Source organism: Hyla sarda, chromosome 1 (genome assembly GCF_029499605.1).
Source record: "Hyla sarda isolate aHylSar1 chromosome 1, aHylSar1.hap1, whole genome shotgun sequence".
Lineage (NCBI taxonomy): Eukaryota > Metazoa > Chordata > Amphibia > Anura > Hylidae > Hyla > Hyla sarda.
In genome coordinates, this window is record NC_079189.1 from 603,903,997 (window position 1) to 603,918,933 (window position 14,937).

Sequence of the window (14,937 nt, forward strand, 5' to 3'; positions counted from 1 at the left end):
TAAAAATATATCGTTATTTAAACCGTACGGTCAATTGCATACACTCAAAAAAATTCAAAAGTCCATATATATATATAAAAATGAATAAAAAGAAATCACAAAGTCCGATCAAAACAAAAATGGTACCGACAGATCACTGCGCAAAATATGAGCCCTCATACTGCCCCGTATGTGGAAAAATAAAAAAGTTATAGGGGTCAGAAGAGGACAATTTTAAATGTATAAACTTTCCTGCATGTAGTTATGATTTTTTTCAGAAGTACCACAAAATCAAACCTATATAACTAGGGTATAATTTTAATCGTAATTACCTACAGAAGATAAGGTGTCATTTTTACCGAAAAATGTACTGCGTGGAGTGTTACCCAAGTGTTACAAAATGGCATTTTCTGTTTAATTTTGTCGCACAATTTTTTTTTCAGTTTTGCTGTACATTTTTCGGTAAAATGACTGATGCCATTACAAAGTAGAATTGGTGGTGCAAAAAATAAGCCAGGGTTATGATTTTTTAAAGTTAAGGAGGAAAAAACGAAAGTGCAAAAACGGAAAAACGCTTGGTCCTTAAGGGGTTAACAATCAGTCATTCGATTACTTATTCAATTTAATGCATTGTTATTGCCGTTTCCATACAAATTTTATGCTGAGAGGAAATAATAGTATGTCCTTAAGCGTGACTGGGTTAAAAACAAAAGGTTATATTTTTTTCTGTGTGAGTTCTAAAATGTGCAGTTAGACATGACTTTGTCCTGAAAGACTTCTCACATAAGCTACATGAAAATGGCTTCTCCCCGGTGTGAGTTCTTTGATGCGAAACAAGTGTTGATTTCCGAGCAAAACATTTCCCACATTGTGAACATGAAAATGGCTTCTCTCCTGTGTGAATTTTGTGATGTTCATCAAGATTTGTTTTCCGGGTAAAACATTTTCCGCATTCTAGACACATAAATGGCTTCTCTCCTGTGTGAATTTTTTGATGATCATCAAGATTTGTTTTCCGAATAAAACATCTCCCACATTCTGGACATGGGAATGGCTTCTCTCCTGTGTGAGTTTTTTTATGGATTACAAGATGTGGTTTCTGAGAAAAACATTTCCCACATTCTGAGCATGAATAGGGCTTCTCCCCTGTGTGAGTTCTTTTATGTTTTACAAGAGTTGATTTCAAAGTAAAACATTTTCCACATTCCAAACATGAAAATGGCTTCTCCCCAGTATAAGTTTTTTGATGTTCAACACCCCTTCCGTGGCTTTTATTTTGTTTAACAGTCTGTGCTGAATTGGAAAAAAGGGCGGGTATAACAGGATCAGATGACAGATCTTGGCTGTGAAGGGCTGAGGGTGTATCTGGGATAATGGAATTTTCTTCATATGTGTCTTCTGTGATATAATAATCTGCTTTAAAATCTGAAGATATCAGATGTCCCTCTGATCTCCTGGTAAAGTCATCTGTCAAGAATCAAACTCATTTTATTATATTTAAGAAATATAACCTTAAAAAGGGGTTGTTCAGCGAAAGAAACAACCTGTGTATGTTGTTTTAGAAATTGTTATAAGCCATAAGGCACAGATCTCTCCATATCAGCTCTGCCTTGTAGCTACCACCCTCCTCTTCTGTCTGCTCAGGGAGAGACCCGTAATATGGAGAGGGGAACTCATATTACTGCTCATTGGATTTTAAAGTAGAAGGAAGACTTTCTTAGATAAGGCAGCAAGGAGCCTTTCTTAGATAAGGCAGCAAGGAGCCTTTCTTAGTTACAGTACTTTTCTTCAGACCAGACTCACTGCTGTCTTATCTGAGAAACACTTCCCGTTGCTCTAAAATGTAATGTAATGTAACATTATGTTAGAAAGTTGCCTTATTATACTTTTTTACACCAAACACAGGTTGTTTATTTGGCTGGAAAAGCCCCTAACAATTTAGTATATGTCTTTTTTGTTAAAAATATTTCAAAGTGCAAATAAATAAGAGCAATATCAGAATTAGGGCCTTTCTAAATGCAATATGGTCAGTTGTATTTGCTGCTACGATGCCACGGTTGGATAGGTGTTAGGGTAAAAAAGTAGATTGTACCTTTCCTGGAGCGGATGGTCATTAGCAAACTTATGAAATCTCCTTTTTAGGTCTCAGCCAAGTGCTGAGGAAGCAGAACTGTGCCACTCAAGTGCCACAGACCAGCACACCTCCTCACTTACCTTCAACTCCCAGCCTCTCCTTGACGGATAAACACATCAAGTCAAGGAGAAGCTGGTGGGTGAAGGAGAGTAAGGAGGTGTGCTGGTCTGTGGCACTTGAGTAGCTCTCCCCACCTCTTTGATACTTGGCATGTCTATAAAAAAAGCTGATTTTGCTACCCATTGACTTCAATGTGTGACCTACCATAAAAAAAAGGATTTAAAGGGGTACTACCGTGGAAAACCTTTTTTTTTTAACCCCTTAACGACACAGGACGTAAATGTACGTCCTGGTGAGCTGGTACTTAACGCACCAGGACGTACATTTACGTCCTATGCATAACCGTCATGCGCAGCAGGTCCCGGCTGCTGATAGCAGCCAGGGACCCGCCCGTAATGGTGGACATCCGCAATCGCGCGGGTGTCCGCCCTTAACCCCTCAGATGCCGTGATCAATACAGATCACGGCATCTGCAGTATCGCGGTACTTTAAATGGATGATCTGATCGCCCGCAGCGCTGCCGCGGCGATCCGATCATCCAGCATGGCGGCCGGAGGTCCCCTCACCTTGCTCTGGCCGTCTCCCGGGGTCTTCTGCTCTGGTCTGCGATCGAGCAGACCAGAGCAGAAGATGACCGATAATGCTGATCAGTGCTGAGTCCTATACATAGCACTGAACAGTATTAGCAATCAAATGATTGCTATAAATAGTCCCCTGTGGGGACTATTAAAGTGTAAAAATAAAAGTAAAAAAAAATTGAAAAACCCCCTCCCCCAATAAAAACGTAAATTGTCCCATTTTCCCTATTTCACCCCCAAAAAGTATCAAAAAATATTTTATATACATATTTGATATCGTCGCGTGCGTAAATATCTGAACTATTAAAATAAAATGTTAATGATACCGTACAGTGAACGGCGTGAACGTAAAAAAGAAAAAGTCCAAAATAGCTGCTTTTTTATAACATTTTATTCCCCCAAAAATTATTAAAAGTGTTATATAAGCAAATATGGTATCAATAATAAGTACAGATCACGGCGCAAAAAATGAGCCTTCATACCGCCGCTTATATGGAAAAATGAAAAAGTTATAGGTCTTCAAAATAGGGGGATTTTAAACGTACTAATTTGGTTAAAGTTTTTTTTTAAGCGCAACAGTAATAGAAAAGTATATTATCATGGGTATCATTTTAATCGTATTCACCCAAAGAATAAAGAACACAGGGTCATTTTTACCATAAATTGTACGGCGTGAAAACAAAACCTTCCAAAATTAGCTAAATTGCGGTTTTCTTTTTAATTTCCCCACACAAATAGTATTTTTTTGGTTGCGCCATACATTTTATGATATAATGAGTGATGTCATTACAACGGACAACTGGTCACGCAAAAAACAAGCTCTCATACTAGTCTGTGGATGAAAATATAAAAGAGTTATGGTTTTTTGAAGGCGAGGAGGAAAAAACGAAAACTTAAAAATAAAATTGTTCTTAAGGCCAAAATGGGCTGAGTCCTTAAGGGGTTAATCAACTGGTGCCAGAAAGTTAAACAGATTTGTAAATCACTTCTATTAAAAAATCTTAATCCTTCCAGTACTTTTTAGGGGCTGTATACTACAGAGGAAATGTTTATCTTTTTGGATTTCTCTTATGTCACGAGCACAGTGCTCTCTGTTGACCTCTACTGTTCATTTTTAGGAACTGTCCAGAGCAGGAGAAAATCCCCATAGCAAACATATGCTGCTCTGGACAGTTCATAAAATGAACAGCAGAGGTCAGCAGAGAGCACTGTGGTCGTGACATAAGAGAAATCCAAAAAGATAAACATTTCCTCTGTAGTATACAGCCCCTAAAAAGTACTGGAAGGATTAAGATTTTTTAATAGAAGTCGTTTACAAATCTGCTTAACTTTCTGGCACCAGTTGATAAAAAAATGAAAAATAAAAGTTTTCCACGGTAGTACCCCTTTAACTGGACGCCTATCTGGTTGCCATTGACTTCTATTTAACAAAAGAACAGGATTCATCTGGATCTTTTTCTCAAACAGGACAGAAAAAAGGAGCAATAAAGTCACCCAGAATCAACACCATGTCAGTGAGAAAGGCAACCAGTTTTTGGGAGAGGGCATCAAATACAGCTATAATAAAGTGTGGGGGGAGCATGAATTTTGGCCAGCATAAAAGGACCAGTCTGTGATCATCACAGGACAGCTGTCAAACCTCAACATTAAGCGCCTAAACCAATTAACACTGACAGCCCTCTCGCATATTTAGAATATGTGGCATTTTTGGCCCTTGCAACTCAGGCCCTCTTAAGGGGAGGGATCTTAAAGGGGAATGTCCAATGAGAACGCATAGGATAGGGGATAAGTAGCTGATCGCGGGGGGGTCTGACCGCTGGGACTCCCCCCTTTCCGCGATCTTTGGAACAGGATCCAGGCTCTGTGCATCTACTGCATGCTCCATTTTATATCGGAGCACCGGAGATGTGCTGCTACTGCAAAAACACTATACCAGGGGATTAATTTAAAAAAAAAAAAAATTCATAACCATCACTGTCTGGAACTTAGAGTTTAATCCCTGAATAGTACTGCCGACCTAGACCCCGAACAGTAAACAGTACCCAACTATTGTGGGGTACCTAGAAAGTGCTGTTATGCCACAATCCTACATAACAGGATAAGACATAAGCTAGCACTGACTACACCCCAATTAAAATCACAAAAAACCCAGAACTCAAAAGAAAGAATTGTCCATTTCCCAAGCACCGCGAGAAGCATGAGCGTCCGCATTCACACATTCAAGGGCTTCAGCTGGAGAACGGAAAAACCGGGTTCTAGCTTGAAGAATAAGCAGACACAAAAATATCTTTTAACCACCACTTCAGAAAGGCCACTGCATCCACAACTTCCACCTTTTCGAGAAGGCCAACAATATCAATGTCAATGTTAATTTTTAAAGTGATCAGAACAATCTTGAGAGGCCTTCATCTGCTACTAAAGCTCCCGTCGATAAGATGGAATGGGTCTTTGGATATTCTCCAGGTCAGAAATCCAGCGTCCAGAGTCAGTAGTGTGTTCTCTAATCTTACATAAGTCATTCCTAAAGGGGTACTGGCCGGTGTTCAGAACGAAATGTTCCGAACAATCTTTTTGCGCTGCAGGGGTCGGCCATGCCCATCGTGATGTCACGACCATGCCCCCTTAATGCAAGTCTATGGGAAGGGGAGTGACGCCCCCTCCCATAGACTTGCATTGAGGGTGTGTGGTGGCGACATTGAGGGCATGGCCGATCCCTGCAGCGCGAAAACAGCATTCAGAACATTAAGTTTCGAACGCTGACCAGTGGAGTACTCCTTTAATGATCACATGTCCCGATACAATATATCTACTTTAGTAACAAACTGTCAGGAATTGATGGCCGCCAGAATTTCAGTAAATTTACGGTCAATACTGGACACCTAATACTAAGAATGGACAGGCAAACAGGGTTTAGATGGGCTGGGCAAACAGAGACAATGTCAAGTCAAAGCATGGTGGAGTGGCAGCTTTGTAGTAACGCTACAATTTCTTGATGCATTCTGTATGCACTGTCCGCTGTGTTTTTCTGCAGCATATTCAATCAGCTGAATTGACCACAGGTGACTCTGATCAAGGGGAAAGAGAAATGGGAGGCCAAAAGCTAAATTTCAAGTGCAATAGCAAAGGGTCTGAATACATTGTTTGAAGTCATCGCCCCCTCCCATAAACTTGCATTGTGGGGGCAGGGTGGGGCGTGACGTCCCGATGCTCCGGCCCCGTAGTCATGACCTGGCAAACTCCGAGGCTGCAGCGCTGCGTGCAGCTCCCAGAGGTGGGTGCTGCATGCGAGATAGCGGGGGTCCCCAGCGGCGGGACCCCCACTATCAGACATCCAATGGTGATAAGATGTCTTGAGGCTTGAGTACCCCTTTAACTTAAAACATACATATCCATACCTATCCTACAGGCCCCTACTGAAGCAGGTTGTCCCTCCCTTGACACGGTACTTTAACAACATTTTCAAGATGGGCTTGTTGTCGGCAGTGGCCAAGGCAGACCCAAGTTCCTATAATCTCATATCCCTCATTAACCAGGATGTGTAGCTGTTATGTAAAATATTAGCCTACAAGTTGGCAACGTTTTTGCCTTCCCTCATAGGTGACCATAAGGTTGGTTTTATTAAAGGTGTACTCCGCCCCTAAACATCTTATCCCGTATCCAAAGGGGATAAGATGTCTGATCGCAGGGGATCTCTCAGCACCCCCCGTTCATGAGCTGCAAGGAGCGAAGATGCACACCCCCTCCCATAGGCTTGCATCAAGGGGGTGAGGCGTGACATCACGAGGGGGCGGAGCCATGAAGTCACGATACCCCGGCCCCTGTATCACCCGTCTTCAGCCACGGAGCGATATTCACTCTGTGCAGCTCATGAACGGAGGTGCTGCAGGAGAGATCACGGGGGTCCCCAGAGATCAGGGGGGGCGGTGTTAATTTCTATATTATAGAAAGACCTTACCGCTAGGATATAAACCACAACTGTTCTCTCTCAATCCCTCACTGTAGCTAGAGATACACGTCAAGGGTGCCCGCTCTCGCCTTTACTGTTCGAACCCCTAGCGTGTTATCTACAGGCAGCAGAACTTCACAAGGGCATTAAGTTAGGCTCCCAGGAAATTAGACTATCAATGTTCGCGGACGATGTCCTGTTTCATCTCAGCGACCCTGCCAAAGGGGTCCCCAGGGTATTAGCCTAACCGACCTACTTTGGAAGTTTCTTAGGCTATAAGATTTATGCTTCTTAAAGCATGCTGCTGCCCTTGGGAACCATCCCTCTAAGATGGTTGGTAGACGCAGAAGATTTAGGGTTTACTGTACCTACTTCCTCCATCACCTACCTGGGAGTTGACATAGGAAAGACACCCAACGCTCTACTCCCTAAATACATGCCACCTTCCAAATGTATATTTGAAGAACTCAAAAGGTGGGAAAACTAACCACTCTCTTTCCTGGGTCGGTGTCATCTTTTGAAGACAATTAGCTTCCCCAGACTATTGTACCCCTTACAAACCCTTCCAACTCTTTTTAAAGGGGTACTCCGCCCCTATACATGTTATTCCCTATCCCCCATTGGCGGGATCCCCGCAATCTCGGCTGTGGCACCCCAGACATCCGGTGCACAGAGAAAACTTCGCTCCATGCCGGATGACTGGCGAACGCCTGAACGCAACATTTACACAATTTTTTTGGAAGGGCAAATGCCCACGCATAGCTTTACAGAAACTCATGCTCTGCAGGGTCGAAGGGGGAGTCAACTTACCAAATGTCGGGGGGTACAATTTGGCCTGCTTGTCTCGCCATCTGATGGATTGGTTGCATGGCTTCTCATTCTACTCTAAATTGGCAGTGGAGCAAGCCTTTTCTGCCCCGTGGGCTTTCACAGCGTTGCTCTATACCTTCTACTCCAGACTACCGACAGCTCAATCCTGTTTAGGGATACCATTGTGTCCTGAGAAGAAGTGCATAAAGCTTTTGGTCTTCCCTTTCTTCTCTCTAAAAGGATGCCCTTGCTGAATCATCCAAAATTTCCTCAGGGACGGTCCTCTTTGTGGTTCTGCTTATGGGAAATTAGCTGGGGCAGGGAATCTCATGCACAGGTATGAGAAGAGATGGCTCTCCCCAGGAGAAATCCTTTGGTCATGCAAACTCCCTCAAACACATCTTATATGCCAACCAAGTGTCCACCTTCTGCTTGGCAAGAGACCTTACACAGAAAGCCACAACAAATATGTTAGATGACATTATAGACACGGACCCGATAAGAGCATCTATATCAGAACTATACCTGGCTTTTCAGAACAAACCACAGTTAGAACAGTCAGACCTCATGACATTGCTTAGGACCTGGGAAAGGTGAACGGGGATGCAGACATTGCGGTCTGGTTGGGGAGCAGGGCGCAAAAATATACTCAATGAATGATAGAGGAAGACGTGCTTTAAATTGGCTCATGCGTCGCTATATGGTTTCATCATTCTTTCTTCCTCGTCTTTCCCGGATAAGATTACTAGTTGCCCCAAATGTAGGTCTCCACTCACGACATGTTACAACACTGAGGCCCTCCGGGGTTCTGTAGGAACTCTACTAATACCTAGTAGTTAATTGTATGAGGCTTTTAGTCTTCAATTTGTTTCCGCTGGGTCCCCTAAGAGCCAAGATGTGAATATTCCTTTGGGCTTCGTCCAGATGTTGCCGTTTTTTGCACTACTTATTATCTGTACTTTTTGTTTCAAAAACAAGAACATACATATACGAAAATTTCTAAGATTCTGCTCTCCCGTTAGAAAGCATGCAGATGGGGAAGGGGGAGGAACATAATTTTTATTTTTTTTTATTTTAGCTCAAGGCCGTAAAGTAACAAATCGTCGAATAATTTAAAGGGTCGGATGACCCTTATTAATGCACATCATGTGTTATCTCTAATAACAGTGCCACATTTTTTATCCATATTTAAGTTTAGATTTTTGCTGAATGAGGAAATATACAGAGAAAATACAGAAATAACACAGAGCTTCAAATATTTCACAAACAATTGTTGCAACCAGCGAATAAGGAGAATTTGTGAATGTTCTCTGTATTTACTCACCTGGGTGGTTACCTGTAGGAATATCCTCCATATACTGCTCATCACTGCTCACATCTGTCTCTTCTTCCTTTATGTCTGTAGCATTAATATAGATTAGATCTTTCCCTGTAGTAATGTCCTCCTTATACTGCTCATCACCGCTCACATCTGTCTCTTCTTCTTCCTTTATGTCTGTAGCATTAATATAGATCAGATCTTTCCCTGTAAGAATGTCTTCCTTATACTGCTCATCGCCGCTCACATCTGTCTCTTCTTTTACTATTATATTTATACCATTAATATACTTCCGATTTTCACTTTGATATATGAGCTGTGAAAGAAATATTGTAAAAGTCATCAGACAGTAGAAGTCACCTGCAATGTTTTATATGAGCAAAAAAATATAATTTATTATCATGAGAACCAACAACGACAGGTGGAGTTATCTGAGAAACTAGAAGATGGACATAGATATTAGATGATGGATTAATAACCTCAGGACCCTCATACACATGTATATCCCCCATGGCTAGACAGGCTTCAGGTTGTGTCAGTGGAGGAGATCAGCTCCTGCCAGACACCTCTGGGGTTTGTCTCGGGGGAAATAAAGGATCAGATGGGTATAAATCCAACCTGTTGGTTCCTTATTCCAACCAGCAGTCTCCATAGCCAGAAAACTGTGAGAAGATCCAGACAACATGTAATGTCTATGGTCGGCTTTATCCTGTCATCTCCACCTTTCTCATTCCACAAGTATAAAGCATATAATACTGTAGGATAAAACAAGACTGAACACAAGAGCTTCACAGCCCTTCTACAGATCATAGGGAATATCTCCATCTACCTGATCCTGTGGAAGAAGAGGACGGGGACACCTCTCTGCTGCTGTTCTCTTACTGGATCTGACTGTAGGGAACACATACAGAGACTGAATTCATTCTTTACATACAAATAATGAGAGGACGTGTGTATATAGTCATGTCTATTACCTGCTGATGTGAGGGGCTGCTGATCCTCCATCATCACCTGATCCTTGTACTGATCCTTGTGTCCTTCTACATACTCCCACTCCTCCATGGAGAAATAGACCGCCACGTCCTGACACCTTATAGGAACCTGACACACAATGATACAGTCATCACCCCGACCCCTCCAGTGGTGTTACTGTATAATGTCCCAGCATTCCCAGCAGTGTCACCTCTCCAGTCATCACCGACCCCTCCATTACTGTATAATGTCCCAGCATTCCCAGCAGTGTCACCTCTCCAGTCATCACCAGACCCCTCCATTACTGTATAATGTCCCAGCATTCCCAGCAGTGTCACCTCTCCAGTCATCACCAGACCCCTCCATTACTGTATAATGTCCCAGCATTCCCAGCAGTGTCACCTCTCCAGTCATCACCAGACCCCTCCATTACTGTATAATGTCCCAGCATTCCCAGCAGTGTCACCTCTCCAGTCATCACCAGACCCCTCCATTACTGTATAATGTCCCAGCAGTGTCACCTCTCCAGTCATCACCAGACCCCTCCATTACTGTATAATGTCCCAGCATTCCCAGCAGTGTCACCTCTCCAGTCATCACCAGACCCCTCCATTACTGTATAATGTCCCAGCATTCCCAGCAGTGTCACCTCTCCAGTCATCACCAGACCCCTCCATTACTGTATAATGTCCCAGCATTCCCAGCAGTGTCATCTCTCCAGTCATCACCAGACCCCTCCATTACTGTATAATGTCCCAGCAGTGTCACCTCTCCAGTCATCACCAGACCCCTCCATTACTGTATAATGTCCCAGCATTCCCAGCAGTGTCACCTCTCCAGTCATCACCAGACCCCTCCATTACTGTATAATGTCCCAGCATTCCCAGCAGTGTCACCTCTCCAGTCATCACCAGACCCCTCCATTACTATATAATGTCCCAGCAGTGTCACCTCTCCAGTCATCACCAGACCCCTCCATTACTGTATAATGTCCCAGCATTCCCAGCAGTGTCACCTCTCCAGTCATCACCAGACCCCTCCATTACTGTATAATGTCCCAGCATTCCCAGCAGTGTCACCTCTCCAGTCATCACCAGACCCCTCCATTACTATATAATGTCCCAGCAGTGTCACCTCTCCAGTCATCACCAGACCCCTCCATTACTGTATAATGTCCCAGCAATGTCACCTCTCCAGTCATCACCAGACCCCTCCATTACTGTATAATGTCCCAGCATTCCCAGCAGTGTCACCTCTCCAGTCATCACCAGACCCCTCCATTACTGTATAATGTCCCAGCAGTGTCACCTCTCCAGTCATCACCAGACCCCTCCATTACTGTATAATGTCCCAGCATTCCCAGCAGTGTCACCTCTCCAGTCATCACCAGACCCCTCCATTACTGTATAATGTCCCAGCATTCCCAGCAGTGTCACCTCTCCAGTCATCACCAGACCCCTCCATTACTGTATAATGTCCCAGAAGTGTCACCTCTCCAGTCATCACCAGACACCTCCATTACTGTATAATGTCCCAGCGTTCCCAGCAGTGTCACCTCTCCAGTCATCACCAGACCCCTCCATTACTGTATAATGTCCCAGCATTCCCAGCAGTGTCACCTCTCCAGTCATCACCAGACCCCTCCATTACTGTATAATGTCCCAGCATTCCCAGCAGTGTCACCTCTCCAGTCATCACCAGACCCATCCATTACTGTATAATGTCCCAGCATTCCCAGCAGTGTCACCTCTCCAGTCATCACCAGACCCCTCCATTACTGTATAATGTCCCAGCATTCCCAGCAGTGTCACCTCTCCAGTCATCACCAGACCCCTCCATTACTGTATAATGTCCCAGCATTCCCAGCAGTGTCACCTCTCCAGTCATCACCAGACCCCTCCATTACTGTATAATGTCCCAGCATTCCCAGCAGTGTCACCTCTCCAGTCATCACCAGACCCTCCATTACTGTATAATGTCCCAGCAGTGTCACCTCTCCAGTCATCACCAGACCCCTCCATTACTGTATAATGTCCCAGCATTCCCAGCAGTGTCACCTCTCCAGTCATCACCAGACCCCCCCATTACTGTATAATGTCCCAGCAGTGTCACCTCTCCAGTCATCACCAGACCCCTCCATTACTGTATAATGTCCCAGCAGTGTCACCTCTCCAGTCATCACCAGACCCCTCCATTACTGTATAATGTCCCAGCATTCCCAGCAGGGTCACCTCTCCAGTCATCACCAGACCCCTCCATTACTGTATAATGTCCCAGCATTCCCAGCAGGGTCACCTCTCCAGTCAGCAGCTCCATCATCTTGTTGATGAGTTCTAGGATCTTCTGTTCATCCATTTCCTCATGTATCAGGGAGTGAGGTGGGGGCCCCGGGATTGGGCTCAGGGTTTTTCCCCATTCTTCACACACAGGGACCCGACAGCGCCCACTAGAGGACTTCTTCACTACTGTGTAATCCTGTGTATGGAGAGACACATTAATATCACTACATACATTCCCAGAATCCCTCACCTCTCCAGTCATATCCATCTGTTATTACATAGATAAGAATGAGGTCATGTGACACCACTCCCAGAATCCCTCACCTCTCCAGTCATATCCATCGGTTATTACATAGATAAGAATGAGGTCATGTGACACCACTCCCAGAATCCCTCACCTCTCCAGTCATATCCATCTGTTATTACATAGATAAGAATGAGGTCATGTGACATCACTCCCAGAATCCCTCACCTCTCCAATCATATCCATCTGTTATTACATAGATAAGAATGAGGTCATGTGACATCACTCCCAGAAACCCTCACCTCTCCAGTCATATCCATCGGTTATTACATAGATAAGAATGAGGTCATGTGACATCACTCCCTGAATCCCTCACCTCTCCAGTCATATCCATCTGTTATTACATAGATAAGAATGAGGTCATGTGACATCACTCCCAGAAACCCTCACCTCTCCAGTCATATCCATCGGTTATTACATAAATAAGAATGAGGTCATGTGACATCACTCCCTGAATCCCTCACTTCCCCAGTCATATCCATCTGTTATTACATAGATAAGAATGAGGTCATGTGACATCACTCCCAGAATCCCTCACCTCTCCAGTCATATCCATCTGTTATTACATAGATAAGAATGAGGTCATGTGACATCACTCCCAGAATCCCTCACCTCTCCAGTCATATCCATCTGTTATTACATAGATAAGAATGAGGTCATGTGACATCACTCCCAGAATCCCTCACCTCTCCAGTCATATCCATCTGTTATTACATAGATAAGAATGAGGTCATGTGACATCACTCCCAGAATACCTCACCTCTCCAGTCATATCCATCTGTTATTACATAGATAAGAATGAGGTCATGTGACATCACTCCCAGAATCCCTCACCTCTCCAGTCATATCCATCTGTTATTACATAGATAAGAATGAGGTCATGTGACATCACTCCCAGAATCCCTCACCTCTCCAGTCATATCCATCTGTTATTACATAGATAAGAATGAGGTCATGTGACACATCACTCCCAGAATCCCTCACCTCTCCAGTCATATCCATCTGTTATTACATAGATAAGAATGAGGTCATGTGACACATCACTCCCAGAATCCCTCACCTCTCCAGTCATATCCATCTGTTATTACATAGATAAGAATGAGGTCATGTGACATCACTCCCAGAATCCCTCACCTCTCCAGTCATATCCATCTGTTATTACATAGATAAGAATGAGGTCATGTGACATCACTCCCAGAATCCCTCACCTCTCCAGTCATATCCATCTGTTATTACATAGATAAGGATGAGGTCATGTGACATCACTCCCAGAATCCCTCACCTCTCCAGCCATATCCATCTGTTATTACATAGATAAGAATGAGGTCATGTGACATCACTCCCAGAATCCCTCCCCTCTCCAGTCATATCCATCTGTTATTACATAGATAAGAATGAGGTCATGTGACATCACTCCCAGAATCCCTCACCTCTCCAGTCATATCCATCTGTTATTACATAGATAAGAATGAGGTCATGTGACATCACTCCCAGAATCCCTCACCTCTCCAGTCATATCCATCTGTTATTATAGATAATAATGAGGTCATGTGACATCACTCCCAGAATCCCTCACCTCTCCAGTCATATCCATCTGTTATTACATAGATAAGAATGAGGTCATGTGACATCACTCCCAGAATCCCTCACCTCTCCAGTCATATCCATCTGTTATTACATAGATAAGAATGAGGTCATGTGACATCACTCCCAGAATCCCTCACCTCTCCAGTCATATCCATCTGTTATTACATAGATAAGAATGAGGTCATGTGACATCACTCCCAGAATCCCTCACCTCTCCAGTAAGCCGGAAGAGTATCTGTAGGGTGAGGTCTATTATCCTGTCGGCCATCTTGTTCCTGTCCCTCTCCATGGTTGATCAGGAAACTTCTCTTATATAGAAGATATCAGCAGAGGATCCTGGGTTGGAGAAACCTGAAGGGGAAGAAGAGGAGATGACAAAAAAGTACAACAAGTCCCAGAAACAACAACAGAAGCCACAGAAACAAAGAAGATAAAAAACATGAAAGAGTTGGGTCATTTGATGGTCAATGGGGAAATAAAGAGCCGGCCCAGAAGGGGTTAATGATGTTTCCCCTTCCCCCACCCCTCCTGATGACCGCACACATACCTCCACCGCAGACTGTACAGAGCCGGGTACTTACCCTGTGCTTACACCACCTGCCATGATGTCACAGTCATGTGATCAGTCACATGGAGAAAGAGGAGGAGGAGTCACATGATCAGGGGCTGCTGCTCTAGGCTCATCTGCTCAGTGTATGCAGGACTCTGCTGTGCTGGTTGTGATCGCTGCTGGATGAGCTGAAGTTATGTGTATGCAGCAGAGCTGTGTGTGTGTGTGATGTGCGTGGTGCAGAGCTGTGTATGTGTGTGTTATATATGTCTGCAGCAGAGCTGTGTGTAATGTGCATGTAGCTGAGCTGTATGTGTACACAGTAGAGCTGTATATGTGTAATGTACATGTAGCTGAGCTGTATGTGTACACAGTAGAGCTGTATATGTGTAATGTGCATGTAGCTGAGCTGTATGTGTA

The 14,937-nt window shown here is 43.9% G+C and overlaps 1 protein-coding gene and 1 pseudogene across 1 annotated transcript in view; one reads left to right on the plus strand and one right to left on the minus strand.

The window, feature by feature from the left end:
• LOC130296495 (zinc finger protein 605-like) overlaps positions 1 to 14,937 on the plus strand; it is a 505,889-nt gene that overhangs the window by 231,484 nt on the left and 259,468 nt on the right. The gene's annotated exons all lie outside the window — the stretch shown is intronic.
• The window catches only part of LOC130297364 (zinc finger protein ZFP2-like), a 322,941-nt pseudogene that overhangs the window by 10,735 nt on the left and 297,269 nt on the right, over positions 1 to 14,937 (minus strand).